Source organism: Acanthaster planci, linkage group LG02 (assembly GCF_054643075.1).
Source record: "Acanthaster planci isolate LZ-2023a linkage group LG02, COTS_SCS, whole genome shotgun sequence".
Lineage (NCBI taxonomy): Eukaryota > Metazoa > Echinodermata > Asteroidea > Valvatida > Acanthasteridae > Acanthaster > Acanthaster planci.
The window spans coordinates 3744557-3766020 of NC_141778.1; the positions used below are offsets into that span (position 1 = coordinate 3744557).

General features: G+C 39.1%; 1 protein-coding gene across 7 annotated transcripts in view; it reads left to right on the top strand.

Moving 5' to 3' along the window:
• Positions 1-3163: 3163 nt before the first annotated feature.
• LOC110975339 (potassium voltage-gated channel subfamily KQT member 1-like) overlaps positions 3164-21464 on the top strand; it is a 160288-nt gene continuing 141987 nt past the window's right edge. For 3 of the 7 annotated variants that reach the window (XM_087133411.1, XM_087133409.1, XM_022227751.2), the window contains exon 1: positions 3164-3449. The gene's annotated coding sequence lies outside the window, so the exon portion shown is untranslated. Of the gene's footprint in view, positions 3450-3494; positions 3673-18292; positions 18462-21464 lie in introns of those variants that run through there. The other 4 variants (XM_022227748.2, XM_022227747.2, XM_022227749.2 and 1 more) reach the window with 3 other exon arrangements.

A 21464-nucleotide genomic window follows, 5' to 3' on the forward strand; every position in this document is an offset into this window, starting at 1 on the left:
ATTGGAAAGAGATGTTAATCTATTGGAATATAGTGAAAACAGGATCCGTTTAGCATTTTCATATCCGAAGATATGGAAGCTTCAATTTGTTTACTACATTGTTTACTACACTATAAATTAGTAAACAAATGCTGTCGTAAATAACTCATTAATCGTAATCCCAATTTTAATCCAATTTCAAGTCAGGGTGATTCATCAGTTTTTCATTGATATTATGAAGTTTGAACTGTAAAATTGGGGCTCATTACAACCAATTGAGGAAGAAAGGTAAATAGCCGCGTTTCCATGGCAACTCTATTTGTAATCAACATTCCACACATAGATTTATGTGTACAACATACACTGTGCACACAATTTTGTTGATTCAAAAAAGAACGGCTGAAAATAAATGAGCAACAGAGATGTTTTCTGTGACTCAATTTGTTTATCATTTTGTTTACTGCTGTAAACACACAAAATGTGGCACTACTTTAACCATGATCTCCATTAAGAAAAAGAACGAAAAATGCCCATTTTCAGAAAATTCAAATCGCCATATCTCAGCAACGCCTCGACCAAATACAGACATATTGGTATCAATGTGCTCAGAATTATTCCCTCTTTCAACACAACACAGTCATAAAGCTTATAGAGCAACTTCAAAAATCCCATTTCTGTCCCTACAAAATGTTCCCCATTTTGACAGTAGGCCTACATCCACAAAGGAGTATACGTAGGGCCCTGTTTATGGGTCTCCTCTAACCTATCCCTACCTCACTTTACCATGTTTAACGTTAGGGCCTACCTTGCTCTCTTGATAAGTTGGTTGATCAGGCCTAATCCATCGAGGAGTAACATGAATAAGAACTGTCTTCTCCAACTTTTTTGAGCAAGGTTGGTACGATTTTGTTTTGCACGTTATTTTCTACCACGTCTGCATGCACAGTTCAGGTCCCAAATCTACAACTGTGTAGGCCTTGGGCCTAAGCTAAGTTATGTTAGTAAAAATCTTGCCCGTTTTAATACGCACATGCCTACCGTAGTACCGTCTGTGCGATTTTACGCTGTCAACTCTAACTTGACTATTGTCGATGACTGCACTGCGAAGCATGCGAGGTGCGAGCACGAACAAAAATAATGTTCCTGCCGTTGCTGATTGCAACTGCCTTAAGTTACAGTGACCGTCGGGGAGTTGTGAACTCACCTGAAAACCCTCGACCGGCTTCATACCATGCACGACCTCAACTAATTCTTGCTGAATCACTAGTGTTTACCTGGTAATTTACATATAAATGTCGAAGAGGCTTGACAAGTCATATGCCATACTTGGTGTCATATTAATATTAACCAATAAATTGTAGTCGCTATTCTTCTGTCAGCGTAGCCTCAACAACGCATGTAACCCACGCTACAGACATGCGTGTAAGGCTTCAGAGGACATTATTGTAGGAGTCCAAATTTTACACTACACGCTGAAGACTTAAGTAAACGATGCCCTGACTAGACCGCAAGCGGCACATGTACCATATATCGGACATAGCGTTTCGATATCACTGCCGACAGGGGTCTGTCCAAGCTGTACACCAGTAAATTAATAGAGCGCCCTCTCTAGGTTTATTTTTTATTTATTCTGATATCCGAAAGCGTAGATCCGCCACTTACAGGTATCACCGAAAACAAAACAAAACAAAACAAAAAACAACTACTAATAAAAACTGACTTGCGGATAAAAAAGGACAAATCCAACTTACTTGGAAATAAATAAATAATTGTATAAACATAAACTTGAGTAAATACGTACATTTTAAGTTAAGTTAATTCAGTGTAAAACTGGCTAAACCTGTGGCAGTTTACATGTACATAGGTTTTTTACCAAATAGAAAAAAATATTACAAAGAAATGTAGTGGAATAGATACACCTCTAGGCATTTTGCTTTTTTTCAAGTTATTAAATAACCAATTTAGAACTGAGTTAAAAACAGACAAAAAGGCAAGATATCCCCGGATCCTCCGTGTATGGAGGTCTTAAGTTGGACATCACGCGCCCACTGAAAACAGTACAAAGTCGGACAGAAATAGCGCCGCCTTGTGACTCTCAGGAACAGGTTGGCCGCTCGTGTTTCATTGGAAACTTAAGATGATAACCACATGTTCAGTTTTCTTTTCATTTTCATGAGGTTAGCCACGCGATTTCATTTTTTTATCAGCCCTTTCCCGAAAATACCCTAAAATATTAGTCAAACTATGCGCTCAGGTCTGAATCTACCTGCCCGTCTCTCGGCCTACGCAAAATAAACCCACAAAGTTGGATGTTTTATGAACGAATACCCCGAACTGTTGGTAGCCACAATTCCCGTAATCGTGATTTACAGAAAGATATATATGATCGATACCAATTGTTACATCTCTTACAGTACACAACCCGTAGAAACCTAGCGATTTAGTGGAATGCAGTCCTATAGGGTGCGTCAATTGATCTGCCAAACGTAATAAAATCTTCAGCGTTTACTTTCTTCTATCAGTGCTTCCGCTGATGAGTTCACTCTTGACACGGGGCAGGACGTCCCGTACATTTTTTTTTATTATTATCTTTTCAGATCAAATTGAATTCGTAATATCTGGTGACAACCCAGACCCCCCTCCCCAATAAGGCTGCGTAAGCTGCGACCCTGCCCCCGGTCCTTACATGACAGCCTGGATCCATCCACATTAGGCCTATTCTGGACGCTCCGGCCGGCTCCAATTTTTTTTGTGGATTGTCACTGTGCCGCGGGAGGTCAACGCTTCAAAACTTCACAAAATATTGGTTCCCAAACACACGTGCATCAGTTTGAGCGAAAAAACTGACGTGAAAGGTTAAAAACAGTGAATAATGAAGTTATTAAAAAAAGATTTAAAAAGAGGACGTGAATTTGCTTGTTTATGTGCTGACGTTAATTTGTTCCAAGCCAGGGTTAAGATACTGAAACGTGCGTTGGCAGCATTTGTTCTTGGGACTACTTGTCTTAAAAAACTGTGCCAGGGACAGTGATTGGGCTCTTGTGACAATCACAGCGCCCTCCCAGGCTATCATGGGACACTAAGGAAGCAATATCTTGACACCATCTTTCTGCATTTTTAAAGTCTCCTTGAAATTCAGTAATTTTTTTTAGTCGAAAGCCATGTCCCCAAATTTTGACAAGTGAACAGTTAAATAACATTACAGATAAACTGCGTCTTGCCATTTAGTACCAAGGCGCTACTGCACTAGTTGCAGGCAGACGACAGCTTGAGTTTACGCGCGGGTTTACTGTTGCTGTGAGATCGTGATTTTATATCGTCAGAAAGTCTTTCCAGTTTTCACCAATAGTTTTCCTCACTTTTCCACCAGAACATGTATCTGCCCTTCTTATTATTGCCGTCTGTCTTTGTAACTTAATGTAGTACCTCTGACGCACCGTGGTGAGAGGTACACATGACAGAATTTTCGGGTAAGTTAACTTGTTTTCAGATGGGCCTTGTCGCAATGATCTGTAGCCAGTCTTGAATCTATGGTCACTACACGACCTACAACAGCGCTGCACCGAGAGTCTAACCGGTGTCACAGTTTCGAAGAACCTTGGACGAGTAGTGTGTTGGTATGTGGTTAAACAGTGTTTAACCGGAATATGTTGGCTGGGCATCGCCGTTCTTTCCCTTTTGACATTATTCTTGGTAAGAATGTATCAGTTTCATTCGCATTTTGGCGTTTGGTTCTAAAGGCAGACCTGTAGGCTGTAGGCGTTGCGCGTTTTTGACTGCCCTTCGGGTGTACATGTACGAGATTTGATGTGCAGAAAAATGAATGTATGTGCCTCCGTTTCGTTGTTTATAAAATGCATGACCCAGGTTCCAAACTGCTTATTTAAAGCGCAGTGTTTTAGATTCAATATAGGCCTACCTTGCATCAATAAAACACAAGATCAACTTTCAGAGATTTTTTTTAATCACCTGGATCTCTGCTGCTTTGAAGTCAGGAGAAGCATTTTGTATTCATGTAATAGGCCCTAGTTGTTTTCATTAGGCATAATTCTTGGAAGTAGTCCATGCAAAGTTTCATTTGCTTTCAAAAAAATGTATAGAAATTTTGAATAGTGTAACTCTTGTATGCAGTAACTGCCTCAGCACCAAGTTTTTCTTGTTGACATTGTATGGGCTCAGCACTGAACTATGCTATGAATCCATACTTCCATGTACTGTGCTTGTTCAACATTTGTGCATGCAGACTTATTTTGTATATTTTTGGGACCCAAAAACCAAAGGCAATGCTTTCTTTATTGCTCTGACCTTATGTTTTGGAAATTTCAAATTGTAAATTGTGAGAAATGTGACTTTCTTACTGATAAACCAGCCATGCAAATTTGAATCCACGATGTGTCATGTGTTAAAACACTCACAGTTTCCCCTCATAATTTCCCGCGAAACTCAAAACCCCGTTCTCTTTTCACAACATCGATCCTACAGTTACTGAGCATGATGCCGTAGACATCTATGACAAGGTGAATCCAAAAGTTAAAATGTAGGTCTCCCTTCTATTACAGGAACATTTGTGAAGTTCCCTTTCACATTACTCAGCGAAAGGTTTTAAACCATACTATCACAATGACAGATAAAACTGGTCTTGCTATATGAGACCAGGCATTGCACACTTTACTTAGAAATCCAGCTACTCCAAATCACAGTTGCTGTTGTTCATCACCATTCATGTGTAAGTGCCTTTTCAGTGGAAAATGCATAAATTGATGAGTAAAGTAGTGCATATCAAATGGAAACTAAGGTGAATAACAAATAAATATTTCTACATATATTCATTCAAGGCTATGTGCTTTTAGTCTACTAGATGATGGTTGGAGTTTACCAAAAATTAAATTAAATGTGTCAAAGGCAAATACAGGTGACAAATAAAGGTGTCAGGTATGCTTTTATTCTGAACTACACTTCAGATGGCTGTCCTTGGTTGATGTAGTTGGCAGTGAGGGTACTAAGAGCTCTCCACACCTGGACAACCCTCGTGTTTTAATTTCTTCCATAGGATCTGATCGAAATTATAAAAGAAGGGAAAAAACATGCATTGCAACTTGCTATGTGGACTTTGCTCGGTGTCCTTGCTTCAAATGCCCTCTGAGTGTTTACTGAAGAGGTTGGTGTTTACTGGGGGAAGTGGATGGTTGCTGGGAAGTGGAAACAAGGCTTCACACTTTCCCCCTTCACTTTGCAAAATCTGATGAATGCTGCAAATAACATAAAAATTAACAATTCTCCCTTCGTTTCCAAATTGCATCAAAATTCGCACAGTGAATGTTTCATACAGTAGAAGCGTATGAATACTATAAAACTGCATTTTACTCCTGGTAAGACCTAAAATAGATTGGAAATTGGGAAGAATATTATGCCTACTGTAGGTTGAATGTGGGGCGGTAAAGGTGGAACAGCCTTATGTGGGACTTTTTTTTTAATTTCTAAAATTAACACAAATATATAGAAATTCGTGGAATTATTTTAATTGGCTTGAATTTTCTGTTCATTCAACTCATTCAACTGAAAGGGCAGTTTATATTTTGCTGTGTAACATAGCTTTGGTTGAGTCTTAGGGCAATTCCACTGAAAGTCTCATCTCTAAACATCCGTTCCCAAGTATTGGTTTACTGGGTCACTGGTCCATTATAAAAAAACACTTGTTAGTAGCAGCCAAGGGCTGCATGAAAGAAACATTTTAGAGAAATTAAATGAACATTCTGTGTAATGGATTTCTGAGAACTTGAGAACTGTGATTTGCCCGACCACTGCACCAGTGGCACAACTGAATATGTTACTTGCACAATGTAGGTTGCTGGTCAGTACACATCAGCGTCAGCATATTCATCATGGTATTTGGTTTTCATGGCGACTGGATTTTGTATACGGACTGTTCTAGGTTCTGAACATATTCTTCTTAAAATGCAAATATTTACTGACTCTTGTAAATTCCATGCATTTGTCCTCAGTGGGTACACATATTTGTGTAGCCTACTATCCAGCCTTTAAAATTACAAAGTACCTTTAACTTATTCAAGATCCAAGCCATCAATTCTGTTGTCTTGTTTCAATGTGAACAATTATTCTGTACATAGTAAACAAAATTGATTACATTGTCCTGTTGTGGGTGATTCTGTTTTTTAGTGTGAGCATATCTCTGTGATGTGTTCGAGGTTCTTTCTCCATGATCACATCAAGCAGGTTGGAGTCTTTTTTTTTCAGTGTAGTTTTGCTTGAAACCCCACCCTAACAATAACCTCTGAAGCTACTTTTGGTAAGAAATCTTTTCCAGCCTGCAAATCCTCAAATGTAGATCTAGTGGCACATTCTTCGATCTTCAAGGGGCATTATCATGCCTTGCGCCAAGTAACAGTGTCTGCTCAATTTCTGCCCAAACCTTTTTTAAAGTTCTTGCAAGGGTGTCAGTTTTCAGGCAAAACCTTATTGTTGGCTTTTCGTGTAAAATGTTAGACCGATTTCCGGCCTTAACAAGTTACATTCAGGAGTCTCTGAACAATAACTTGACTGGCATCCCAGCTCTTTTTGGAGTTTGGAGGATCCATAAGGGTTAGAGATCATATTACATTTCACTGCATTCAGTTCTTCACGGTCATCGTCAAACTTCTCCACGAGTTGCATGCAGTCTTTCCTTACATGAGAAGTAAAGCAAAGCCCTTTGGATTCACTTTTACAAAGTTGAAAAGTATGGACAGCTGTCAACTCCTGTTGAGGTTGTTGTAATTAGTGCTTTACATATCGTGCATAACATTTTAAAATGTGTATTGCCTTGTTAACACAGTACACAACACTGCTTAAACTAGATAAGAGATCATGATGTACATCTCTCGGTAAATATTTGTCGGACTCGATGAATAATTGTTGCTAATGTCTTTGTATTGTACTGACATTTGCCTCAGCTTTGGGTTGCTAATGGCAAACGTGAACTGTAGCACGGAATGAAGACTTGGACAATTAGAAGTGCACCTGTACCTTGACCATCATTTACCTGTCCTGATGTGCCTTCACTTGAGTTGTAGGAGGGAGTAATTGTTGTACATGTACATGTACAATGTAATTGCATATGGGGAGACTGATCTGAGAAAAAAAAATCAAGATCCTGCTATTCATGAAATGTAAAAGACAGGAAGCCTCACACACTTTGGTTATATAGTTTACTCATGTTTATATAATGCATATTAGGCAGTAGTAACTGCTGTGGTTCTCATGCTTAAAAAAGGACTCGTGTCCACTTTTGTTGTTGGTTAAACCTGTCAGCTTCACAGATTCTGAGATTGTGATTTTACGTTTTCACAAAGAGGCGAATTTGTCTTCCATAGATGTAGCATTAGCAATAAAGGGCAAATTCATGGGCAACTCATATCCCCCATTTTCATGAAGAAGCAAACTTTTGCATCTGGCACGTGCGTTAGCAAAATAGCACAAATTTCCAGAATAGACAAAAGTGGCATGAATTTTAGCGTTTTCGTGAGGCAAATTTGTTTGTTAACTAAATAAACGATTGTTATTGACTTCTATAATGATTTTTTTTTGCATTTTGTGTCATTTAAGATCCCCTCTTTAACAATGCAGTAGCTTTACATCAAAGGCATGCTACATACAGGGGAAATAAGCATTTGAAAAAGAGACCAGCGTACCAGGACGTATAGTGAGACAAGTATGATTTAATGCCATTGTTAATACTAATGTAGTAAAGACTACTGTGTTTTTCTTAAAAAGAAAAGACGTGAAAAACTTGTTCTATAATTCCAGAAGATTTTATCCACGAGGTATAGGCCGATTCTCCTACAGTATACACAACTATTCTTTCAAGCCCAACCATTCGAGGATAAACATTTCTGAAAAAAAACCCCACTGTACCTGCAGTATGGACAAGTCCATTGTACATGTATGTATACCTTTTGATTTTTCATGCAAGGCCCAACCATAAAGTGTGTGTACATGCACATTTGCTCGAAGTTCAATCAACATGAATTAAAAAGACCCCGTATTCCGGATGTTAAGTTCATATACAGTCCGTGCTCTTTTTGAATTTGTTTTACATGAGAATTTGAAATGCTGAGGGTATAAGCAGGAAATTAACCAAGTGTGTCGAATGTATTCAGAAGGCAAGTTTCCTGATTCTGGTTGGTGATGCCTCCAAAAGAGGTTTCACTTTTTTTTCTGTTATAAAATTCGTTGGAATAAAGGCTGTTTAGGCCTAGACCCATCAACAGTACTGAATCCCAGATGGGGTATTGTCAGGGCCATCCTGCTTAATTTATAGGGATACACTCCTTCACACCTGCAGGGTGTACCCCTCTCTATCCCCTAGCCCAGGGTGACAAATGCACCACATGCTGACCATTGAACTGACACCAAAACTGAAAAACCATCAGTCTCAAGACTGACTGGTTTTCTGTTTTGCTGAGTTGTTTGTGTAAAACTGCTGGGCACAGTCACTGATCTTTATACTATACTTAATCTGATTAAAACAAGAAAACGGTAAAACTGTATTTATCCCAATACCGTTTGACCGCTGTAAAAATAGTAAAAGGGTAAAACGGTTGATGGATTGTTTACCGTTGTCAGCTGCGAGGAAATGCAAAAGGGTAAAACGAATTAACGGTATTTACTGGGATTTTTGGTGGTGAAACTACAGCTATCAGAACATTGCAGGCAAGGTACTTAGGTACAGAGTGGAGACATCTGTTCCCTGATCCATGCATGTATTTGGTAAGCATGGAGATAAAATGCGGTTTATTTGAAAATTTATAATTGTCTTGATTCTCACTGCTTTTGACTCCCGTGTTCATGCCAGCTCAAATGCAAGCATACTTTTCTTTACATCCATTAATTTTGGAGTGAAAATTAATGGGGTGAAGGCCTGTACAGAGTATCATCAGTTCCACATCGGTGATCATTCGTGATCACTATCAGACATTCTGGTCTCATTAGATATTTTTCTGCCATATCATACCAGTACCTTTCAATTGTACAATGCCTTTTGGCCCTGTGCCAGCCAGTCGGTATTGTTCATTGGCACACATTGAACTGTTGACCCCTCACATAGGAAGGTAAAGTTGGTACATTTGAATGTAAGTTGAATGAACGGACCATTTGAAAAAATGGATTCTGAAGCACAGAGCTCCCGAGGGTATCATACATATGCAATTCTCCCACAACGTACATGTATGCCCCTCCCACATCAAGCTATTAATCTTTTCCTTGTAGGCCACGAGGGAAATTCATGTTTTAGGCAAATGTATTGTATATGAAGTTGGGTACCCCGGTCATTGATTTTCAATTCGGAAATTGTTGCTTCAGAATTCTTTGCACTACACTCAGTGATACTCAGTTCAGAAAATACATGATCATGCCTTTGTGACACACTTTGAGACATGTCAAACCAACTCATTTCACAAGCGTAGGTACCTCTGGCCACTTTTCAAATGTACTAAACTGTATGTGTCAGTGCTGGTTTTTCTGCCAGACATGTAAGCCAGACATAAAGCCAACTTCAGTGGCAGACCTACAAAGGGGAGGGGGGGAGATTTTTTTAAAGGGGAAAACCCCATCCTTGGGTGAGCGTGAATATAAAAGGGGCATTGTTTGAGTGCAAATTTCTGTTTTTAAAGTTTGTGAAATACCTGGTGGAGGGCAAAAAGAAGTAGGGAAAAAGGAAAAAGAGTTTCCTTTTGAACAGTGGGGAGGGGAGTAGGGAACATCCCTATGGAGTTCATCCTGAGTGTGGTCAACTCTTCAGCCTGTATTAACAGTTACCATCAGAGTTTCAATGCATTTTTCCATAGGACTTACTAACACTCATTAAACTTCTGTAAAGGTGGATCATTGTTACACCCTCAATCTGGGATTAACACATTCTTGCTAGCACTTGTAAACATGTTTAGAAGCCAACAATTAATGTGCCCAAATCCCCAATTGGTCACTGTCCATCAATACCGTGAACACGTTAAGTAATTAAACATACTTACGGTATATGTGCATAAACTGAAAGCAAGATATTGTCTAGGAAAGCCTTTACAGTGTGCATAGAATGTACAGGAGATCATACATGTACCAAGCATACATTTCACTCCAATTAGCACGGGTAACATTTGAGATTCCATTGTATTGTTTAATGAAAAATCATTGCTTACTAATTTTGCAATATTTACATTGTATATAAAAAACTGATTTACTAATATTTAAACCATTATTTTGTTCTCAAGTTAAGCCAAATGTTAATTTTCAAATAAGCCCTGTGCACTTTTTGAACATGAAATTACATTGATTTGTTTTTTGGTTCTCAACAGAAATTCTGTGACCTAGAATAATTTTGGAATTTGGTTTAAAAACTCTGATATCTATCCCCCCTAAAAACAGTTCAGGGGAAAACTGCCCATTTTCATTTTTGGGTCAGCCTTGTGTAAATTCAGTGGCATCTTGGTGGAAAATGTTGTTAATGTAGGCTATCAACAGAATGTAAATGGAGATTTGCTTCTTAAATTTGGCATGCTGTACATGATGAATACTTATACAGCTATAAAACTTAAAAAGTTTTAATTAATTTGTGTAGAACAAGTTTTCTGTGGCATTTATAAAATAATAAAATATTAAAAATCTTAAATCTCAACTCCATGAAAAGTAGGTCTTCACTGATATAACTATAATCTGTAGCAAAAATGTAAAAAAGAAAATGACTCATCCTAAAAATGGTGCAAGGAATTTTGAAATGAATGTTACACACATTGTTAAAACAGTGGAAAAATCAAATGCATTTCATTGACGCTGGGGCCAGTTTCATAGAGCCGCTTAAGCAGAAAATTTTCTTAAGCATGAAAAAAACCTTACTTGATAAATCAGGTAACCAGCCAAACTCCATTTAATGTATATTGTTTTGGGATTGTATTTAGCTGTTTTTTGGTTAGCATGACAATTAGATAGAGTTTGAGCTGGTAACCTTGTTTATTAAGCAAAGTGTTTTCCTGCTGAAGCAAATTTTGTGCTTAAGCAGCTCTATGAAATTGGCCCTTGGCAGGGCCCGAGTAGTAACAGTAAAAGACATTTGGACTTGTAAAGTGGCTTATGAGAGGTTAGAACTTTGCAGTCATCATACGTTGTCTGTACTCTTCTTTGAATGCAGAGCAGAATTCTATGATGGGATCAGTATATCCATAGGTCTCCGGAAAGTCCTGAAAGAAAACTATAAAACTCTATAAAGGTTTTTGTTACATGCCATCGGACCCTGTGTGTTGTCTCTAACCTTAATGCCAGGACCTCGTGCCATTGGCAGCTACATGAGCACTGTATACAGTATGTACAAAGTTCAGGAAGAGATGACAAGGAAACCTGTAAGGATCCAATTGGTAACCAGCTTCGAGACTTTAGTTAGGCCTCTGTGCAAATTGTCATACAACAGTGAGATGCCATAATATAAACAGACTTCATGCACACAATGTATCAGTCCATTGTATGGCAACTACATGTACATGTAAACGTGTCACAACTCACAAGCACTTCATGGTGTTAGCCACTAGTAGGGGACCATTTTCAGTGTCTGTATGTGTGAGATATTGAGATAGTAACATCACTTTGCTCTTTCCAGTGGATGACAGGCACTTCTCTCAGCATCACCCTCAGTCATAACACACAGCCTCTTTCAAACTTTAAACAATCAGGCATCTGCTCTGCTAATTAGCCTTTGTCAACATGTAAACACCAGTGTGCATGACCTTGACGTCAAAAGTCCCTGACCTTGATCCTTGTTTTAATCGAGTCATCTCTACCCATGAAGTCATTTCTCGACATCCTGAATTAGTAATTAACACCCACTATCTGTATCATTAGATCTCTTTAACATCCTTCAGACTGGATTGGGAGCAGGTGGCTCACTGCAGCATCCCAATGGATGCCGCCTTTCTCCTACTGCTGATGCGTAACTGAGACCCCCCATCAGTAGCAGGAAAAGTGGCAGGTGACTGCGATTAAGGCTAGGTACGCATCCCCCTTCAGGGTTGCCATTTCAGTAAGTGCCACCTACATGTCTTTTGTGCCCTACAATTAGGACTTCATGACTATACCCATCTCCTCTCTGAAAACCCAGGGGATTTGTGACATTGTTAGGATTTTTGTAATTGCCTTATGTGGATGTTGTCTTTGAGGGAACGTTTGAAGATTTACCCATGTAACTGCGGGGTCTGTCGTGTGGTAACTTTCCTTGATTGCTGTGGCTTGTACTTCTAATCATTACTTCCTGTTATAAAAATCATTTCCTCTTAGAAAATGATTGCAGTGTATGATCAGATCTGGAAACCATTAGAAATGCATCCCTCTTAATTTGTGTGATATCTGGGACAAGCAGTCAGTAATCTGCTAGTTGAAATGTGGATTTAACACCTTCATTTGCAACGTTAGGGGTGGTATTCAAATGGCAGAAGGAATGAGTTGGCAGACAATACAGTTGACTGTATCCTGGATACTCTGCCTGTTAACTCAACTTTACCGTACATTGTAATCTAGGGCCTAGCTCAATTTTGTAAGCAGTGTTCAAAATCACAGTTGAATTTTTGGCCTCAATGACTCCCAGTGCTCATTGAGTCCATACAGTTTTGGATTGTGTGGACAGTAAGCCATTTGCTAGTAAAATTTGAATAAAATCTGATACACTGAGTTATGAGATTGCACATAAATGTACATGTAACAATTTGAATTCTCCCGACTGAAGACATTGTTGCTGTACTTCATGATTCAGAGCAAGCTTTTGCATAGCAACCATCATCTCTTGAATGGACTGGTTCCTTTGTGCCCTTCTTATCCATTGAGAACAGTGTATTGTTGCAAGGCGTCTCTTATGTAACTAAGCAAAAGCTTCCCCTGAATCATGAGGATTGCAACCGTGTTTTTAGTATGGAGAATTCAAATTTTTATGTTCACACGTGAATTTAAAGAACTCAGTGTACCAGATTCTATTAAAATTTAACCCGCAAAAGGCTAATTGTAAATTTCTTCATAGTTGAGTGAATTGGACCTACTTGTCTTTGCGTGACGCTTGTGACAGTAGACAAAGGAACAAAATTGGCTTTAATGGGAGGCCTGGGATTTTCTACATGGATCTTGTCCAGCATGCCTCCTTTCACTACCAATCAGTTCCTCATCCAGAACAATGAAGTTTATGGAAGTGAGTGAAAACAGTGGAACACTGGAATGAGGAATGCATTTGTGATGATTAGATGATGTTTTGGTTTTGATTTGCTGTTTTCCTGTGCATATTAACACACTGAAGAAGGTATTTAAAAAAAAACAATGCATGCCAGCTGCTTAGATTTGTCTCCAAACCTTCCCGATCCGTCATCTGGGATCTTCTTTATAAAAAACAAACTTAGTACATCTCTTGAAAAGATTTTTTGTCCCCAGTAACCCTTTCAAAGTACTTTCAAATAGTTAGTGCAAATGATTAAATTTGTAATGCCAATTGACAAACTGTCAAAAGAACAGCACATTGCTGCTTTTGTCGTGGAGGTTTCCATGACGTCAAACTTGGCTTGTAATGACGTAAAGTATATATACATGTAACTTGACATGGCCTATAGGTTAACCAGGAGATGTAAAAACAAAGTGAAATCATCGTGATGATTGGATGATGTTTAGGTTGTGATTTGCTGTTTTCCCCGTGCATATTAACACACTGAAGAAAGTATATAAAAAACAATGCATGCTACATGCTTAGATTTGTTTCCAATACCTTGAGTGTGCTAAGATTTTATCTGTAGGCTAATGTTTCCTGACCTCCCCCCCAAAATAAATAAATGGACTGCTTCTTTAATTTAAGCATGGAATGGCACACAATATGGTTCAGTCTTGTCCTCGCCTGTTATGGAAATGTGATGTGTGCCTTTGAAGTAATCAGTGCATCTGTGTACACAATCTCAGTTGGCAATGCTGGAGCAATTTCCCCAGCAACTTTCACTTGGACAGTGACATAAAATATGGTATGTATGTACACCGCCTATGTATACATAGTCTGTGCCATAAATCAGAACAGATTGAGAAAATAAACATTGATAGGTGAACAGTTGTGGGGAATTAATAGCTGGGTGGTTTGCAGGGCATGTCATAGGGCTTGTGCCTGGCCTGATTTACAGTTGTAGAATTGCTGTCATTATCAGAGCAATAGACAGAAGTGATAGAGAAATTCTGGACAGGTTGGGGGGGAGGTTCATCCTATATATAGATTCAGTTGCCGTGTTTCAAATTCAATCTAACACCAGCACTGTTATAGCATGCATTGTTAGTTACCATGAATTATGAAAAAAATTGACCTGGAGTGCTTTGGTTATTTTTGGGTAAACCTTACTCCTTATTTTGAATGGGAATTAGCAGTACAGTATAACAATTTGTTGAGAACATGGTCAAGAATTTTAAAAATAAACTTGTAATTAAAAAAAATTGTACATATACTATGTATGTTTTTTGCTCAAGAAGTGTTGCGATCTCTCAGAAATTTACAAACTGTCTTTGAGAACTATACGTCTGGCATCTTCACAGCATTTGCTTGGCATCATTGTCTCGCATTATAAAAACTAATCACATTTTGATGGACTCGCCATACACAGGAGAGTCATTGATCGTTTGTACACACCACTCTGGCATAATGCAACAGAAATTAGTCGTACATGTAGGTCCTGCGTCTAGAAGACAATTTTATTTATAGCACTGCTTAAATTCCATGTAAATGTCAAATTGAATCTGAACATGCATTTGGTGTTCTGTCCACGAAATTGTTCGAACAAATATTAAATTCACATGCACCAGTACACTATACATGTACATGTAGCCATCTTTCTTATTTCCTGAAAGTGAACTGTCTTGGACTGAAGGGAGGAGCAATTCTTTTCCTTGTTACGATTTGAAGAATTTTGACATACATTTTCAGTCCAAAAGTCAATTTTTTTTGTCAACGCTTGTCCCATGGTACAAATTGTGGCTTTTGTCTTGTGAGTTTTTGAGACATCTAAGTTGTTCTTATAACTTGAACTTCTTGGACTTGATCCTGGTGTTTTCTTGCCTCAAAAACTTGGATTCCATTTCTGAGGATGTCACCTCAACACACTGCTATTCCCTGGGGTGTAAAAAGAGCCTTCTGTAATACAGCAGTCAACAGTTACCAGACTTAACATGAAAATCTGTGTTTCAGCAAGATTTGTTTCACACCATGTATCAGTAAGCAAAGTCAAATTGAAAATTTGGATTTTTTACTTCAAAAATTTGGATTTTAGAGGCTTACTTATTTGAGTTCTGCAATCATGGTGTGCAGTACTTTGCAAAACAGTGAGTGAAAGATTGTCATAATTACAGCCATGCAGAACAAACTGGCAGCTAGTGACTTAAATCGCTGAAAATGGCAGAATTTTACATCACTAAATGTTTGTGGGATTTTTCCTAGTTCGTGTTCTGGTGCTTAGCAAACATCAGCAGATCCAGTCGCACATTGTTGCTGGTATTGCTTCGGCAGAGCCAAATGTCCTTTCCTGCACCAGTTTTTAATAGTTTGCTTTTAGTTGTTCCTTGAAATTGGCCCCTCCGGTTTATTATGTGTTTGTTCTCGAAAAGCCCCTAATCAACTAGAGAAGGACGATACACTGTACCTGACACTTGTTCATATACGAACATGTACAGCTGTGTCAGTAATGAAATAACACTGTCTCCCTTATATTAAAGTTGGCTGTCTGGGAGCAGGCATGGAGGGATGTTTACACTGGGAGATAGATACACCTGTAGGGCTTCTATCTGCTGGTCTGCCCTGTGATATTAACTGTCTTGGTATTAGCACGTACAGATGAAAGCGTTTAAAGGAACATTCTCCGCGTTGTGCCGAGTGTCAAATAAAGGTTTACTCTGCCAACATTGTGTCCTTGATTACATCCACGTACTTTTAACATTTCACTTTACGGTGAGATCTGGAGTGCATACATTATAATTTATGCCGTGCATTTCATGACAAAAAAACACACAGAGTGTATCCTTATTATTAATCACACAGCAACTATCTGATATGAATTTTTAACAGATATAAATGTCACAATCTGAGATTATGCCTCTAAACTTCAGTAATAATGTCAATTTTAGTTACTTCTGCTGTGACGTGTTTTTACAAATGATTGTATTATTTACACTGACAATTTGATAATGTTGCCAGTGGAAATCAGTGGGATCAATTCGCTGCATCATGGAGTCGTCAAACTTGAAACGAGCCATGGTGAAATAAAAATCTATTGAACGCACAGTGAAAAATCTTTACCAGTCCAGGCAAATCCAGTGTGTGACTGTTCCAAAGTCCAAGTCTGGTAACTCTATCTGCAGTTATCTCTGAAATGTATAAAGTGGTGGGATAATGCAGTTTTAATATGACTGAAAGTCAAACCTTGGTCTGTCTAGTGTTAAACTGTAAACTCCCCCTTCAACTCATAACATTGGCTTTTGCAGGCCAAAGAGGCATGATTTAACATGTTTATCCATGGATCGAACATCCAAATCAAATTACTTTCTTCTCCATTTAAGACAGCGTGCCCTGCCACACAGGGCCTCTGAGAATTAATGTCCTGCATGACATGCTTCCCAAATGTGAATCATAATAACCTGTAGGTCTTTTATAATTGATTGGACAAAGCAGCAGGTTGTTGCAAGTGTGCTGTGGCTCAGCTGTAGAATGTGTATTGTGCAGAATTAGGAGTTGTGCTACTTTGCAAAAGATCTTCTACAGGCTCTGTTGAAGCACAGTAAGTTGCAGTCGGTGCAAGGTTTGTGCGACTGTTGGGCCCTGTCACAAAGAACAAGTCTTGCACTAGTCTTTGATCAAGGCGCCCGCGGCGAAATGGATAGTCAAGATCACACGATGCATGCAGTAGCCAAGCTGTGTGTGTCGTGGACTGTGCGCGCCTCCGCAAGTGCCTTTGGAGCTTTGTTTCCAGTGGTTTATCTGAATTATTCAATATGCTAATGCTATGAATTATTCACATTTCTCTGAACCAATCGTGTTTTGGGGGCCAAGAAGTCCGAGTATGTCTATAGGCTACTTACATTCATGAAGTCGCTGCACAACGGTGCGGCCTGGTATTTGAAAACTTTTGCCATATCCATCGAGTTAGAAGATTGACAAATACGTCTTGACCCTCCAGAACAGCCTTCATGGCCAACATTTGCTGTGGTTTCAATTTGTCGATCGGAATCCCAAACTTCGGTGCTGCATATTTGAGGCAATTCTGGAAGAGATTGTTGTCTAGAGCTTAATGATGAATAATTTATGACATACATATACACGACAGAGGCGATCGTTTTGATTGGTGGAGACTTATGCTTACGCATATATCGTATCTGCTACCAAACGGTAGCAAATGTAAAGAAAAACATACGCTACGTCATCAAAATTTACAATGGAAGTTTTACCCCACATACATGTTGTATATAAATGTCTCTAGGCAAAGCCAACCTGATTTTGCAGCCAAATCCACAGGTACATGTAGGTCTCCTAAAACATTTTCGGCGGAGGGGGGGGGAATAAAGCCTCTAGAGGCCTTGTTGCTTGACACTTTTCAGTTAAGGAAGTAGCTACCATTGGTAGAAGCCTCTGCAAATTTGCCAACAAAAATAACATGAACTCAAATGAATTGATTGCTGCCCTGGATTACTGGTCTGCATGCAGAGCTCATACCGTGATTCTTTTGATGTAGCAAGGTGTTTTTCTTGGCTTTATACTACTGCATGTAGGGCCAGGGGAACTTTGAGCTTTAAAGGCATTGCTTAATTAGCATTTCACTTAAACTCTTCAGAGATTGTGATAAATTATTTGTTTATCTTCAAAATTTCCCTTACAAACATGCACACTGTGTACCACAACACAACAGGTTTCGAACCGTACTACGTGTACTTTTGGTGTACATGAACAGTGTACTTGCCCAAACCCGAATTGCACTGCTTGTGAAGCACAGCATGTACATGTAAGTAATGGACTCTCCAACTGTCATCAATGTGACAAATATCCCTGCTCTTGTCACTTCATCTAAAAGGATTCTTAACGGGAGGCACAGTTTAAGTCCATGATGCATTCGCTTTCAGTTTGTCGGGAGAAAATCGGCACTTAATATTAACAATTTAGACCTTTCACTTTGCTGCGCGCAGATGGGGATCGGATGCTGGGGGACTGACAGACTATATTAATGACTTCCATGATATTGCGCATGGTTTGAATGTGCGTCATAGTATTTTCCCTGCTCTTTCTCGACAGTCAATTACAACACCGACATACCAGTGACCAGGCTGGCACACTTTAATTGCACGCTCGCACCGGGGGAAGACCTACAATATTAAGCACACTCTAAGTTCTGCTCTCAATTACACGTACATGTATTTCTCTGGATGCCGCGTGCTATACTGTGGTGATCGTGAACTGAAAGGTAGGTGTTCATTGATTTACATGTTTGTCGCATAGTTGTGCAGGATTTGGAAATGAACTTAATGCTTTTTTATGAGTTCAGATCTGGCGGCTCAGATGAAGTATATGTACGTGTGTTTCAAAGTCTCTTGTGTGTATGTAATCCAAGCAACTATGCTCAATGTTGATTTCATTTGAAAGTATCCCGTAAATCAGACAGAAAGACAATAAACCAGAAGTTTGAGTGCGTGTCACATGGAGCTAGTGAACTTTTAATGTCTGAATGACCAGTTGCAATCATTAGTTGCTTGTCTGGCGTGTAAAAAAGGCTCTAGAGCACGGTTGCATGGATATGTATGAGGGATTTTACACTGTTACTATTATACTGTGTATACTAGAAAAAAGACGGGAGAATTATTTCCTGGGAGATTCCGACCCTCGGTATAAGGTTACCTGTATGTGATCATGATTCAGATACATGTAATTGGTGGCTCTTTCAAAGCTCTTTTCACTTGAGTCTGTGGTGTACTTTGGGGTTCAAGTTACTGTGTCTGTGCCAATGGAAATGGAGAGGTCTTGCATGTACATACCTTTCCAAAAGACTTTTGTCCTGTTTGCTTTATCAATGGATTCTTGATAGGGCTCCCTCATTGCCTAGAGGGACTTACTTGGGAGCATTTGTAAAAAAGGGTTAGAATTCTTAATCTTTGCATTTATGTTTGTGCAGTCAAAGAGTTCTTGTCATAACCATCCGAATTGAAAGTGAATTAGGGTCTAAAGCCCCATGGGGCCATTTCTCCAGGGATGTATTTTTTTTCTATGATTCAGTTTACAGTAATAGCTACTTGTCATCAGCAGTGCTAGCATTTTGCTTGATTGAGAGGCAGGAATTACAATGCACAGCTGTCCAGAAGACGGCAAGCAAAAAGCAGGATTAAAAGAAGCCTTCAAGTAATGATGGAATGTAATGGGGGTTGCCCATGGGTCACTCCATTATGTACATGTACAGTAGTACTGCTGCTGGAATGGCCTTTCAATCAGTATAATGTTAAAGATGAGAACAATTCACGTCAATTGTAGCTCATTGGGATGAACTTTTCTGTCAGACTGTTTGAGGGCTGGTTTACATAGGCAGGTGGAAACAAATGTATTGCTCTATATTTTACAGTGCTTCACCCACAAGGTAGTAATGTGCTTGGTGAGCAGATAAATATTACTGGCTTTCCAAGATACCTACAGTAGCTACTTCGTAATTCTTGGCTAAAAGGGACTGTTTTGTCATGGTATCTTTAAAGTCCTTTAAACTCCAATGATTTTGAAAGTTTTGAAAATAAACTATTTTTGTGTTTAGTGTGTTATAAATCATTTATTCATCAACAAATCATGCCTGTATTGCATCTTTACCGAAACTTTTGAATGGTGTCTTTGGATTTTATGAAAAATTTCTACAATCTGACCGCTGGCGATGCTGTTGAGAAACGAAAATTTGTATGATGTGATACCGGAGAAAACCTTGAAACTAGTATCCATGGCACGACTGGTTCCGCTACAAAAGTACATGAACATGGAGCTACAAGTGCGTGCACTGTGTACCAGGGATCGATCTGTGTCCTGGATCTACTGTGCCACATTATTTCTTTTCCGTTGAGACTTTGTTCTCCTTTCTTCATGATTTACAATAATGGCGAAATTGTGCGTCATTGGTGGATGTACTACAAATTCTGGGAAAGAATCGGGATTGAAATTCTTCGAGTTTCCGAAGAATGAGAGCATTCTTCAAGTTCATGCTGTCGTCCATGGCTACATGTGCTATGCACGCCACACATGCGTTGTGGTATTTCCTCTCCATGGTAACACATCACAGAAATCAATATTCATTAGATGCAAATAAGTTGTGACCACACATCCATTTTTACCATACCGGACTGAACTCACAGGAAAAATGGGTACAAAAACTGTATTTTATTAACACAAAAATATGTATTGCAAGGGAGATATTGATATGTGCCACTTTTATTAGACTTGGCCCTTCTGAATCGGATTCAATATGAGAAAAATCAGCATTGTTGGAGTTGATCATCAAATAGTTGCTTATCTACCACTTGTGTTGCCATGCGGCATTTAATTTAATTGTGGCCCTTTCTTGCAAAGTTTGTCCATGTTCACTGCAGGGACTTCTGTTTTACTTGTCCAAATAAATGGAACCTAATTTATCTGCACTGTTATCCACTTTTTGCATATCAGTACAGTCTGGAAAGTCAGTGTAGTCACGTACGGGCAGTTACGTATGGGGCTAGCACATGGGGCACACGTGCCACCCGTATGTGTAGCAGACATCGGTCTGTTCACCCATTTTAAATTTTAATGAATTGATTCTGTGTCTATATGATAACCCATTGTGCTCCTCCCCCTGAAAAGAGCCCCACCCCCACCTTCCGGTTCTACTGGCTCTTCTGAGTATAGACCATGCTAGTTTTGACCAACAGAACCATTAACCCCTGTGTGCATAGTTTCAATTTGTTTATTTGCTTGAATAATTTCTTTTCTTCGTACGGACTCATTTGGTTGAACCAAGAGAATAATGTTTAGTTCACATAACCTTGACATTTTGCACAAGGGCATTGAAGGATTTCTGCATACAAATTACGATAAATTGCTCCACACAGCAATGGATAATTAACCAAGTGCAGTGAAGCAGTACTGACTACCAGGGCAGGCAACCTAGTTTCTCCTGTTGCGTGCACAGAACAAGAGTGCACAGCTGGTAGTCATACACAATTTTCCTTAGTCAATTTTTTTCATTGATATGCATGGCAACCCCCCCTCCCCACGGCACTTCATCAGATGTTTTAAAGAAACCCAATTTCTAATTGGCTGAAACTCTACATTGCATACATCTTATGTAAAAAAAAAGATAACAGAAAGGACTGTTTATTAAAAAAGGACAAGGTGACATGAAATCAACTCTGTGGACTCGTCAAGACTCCTGTGAAAGCATTTGGAGTGCTTGAGTCCATTCTCAAGT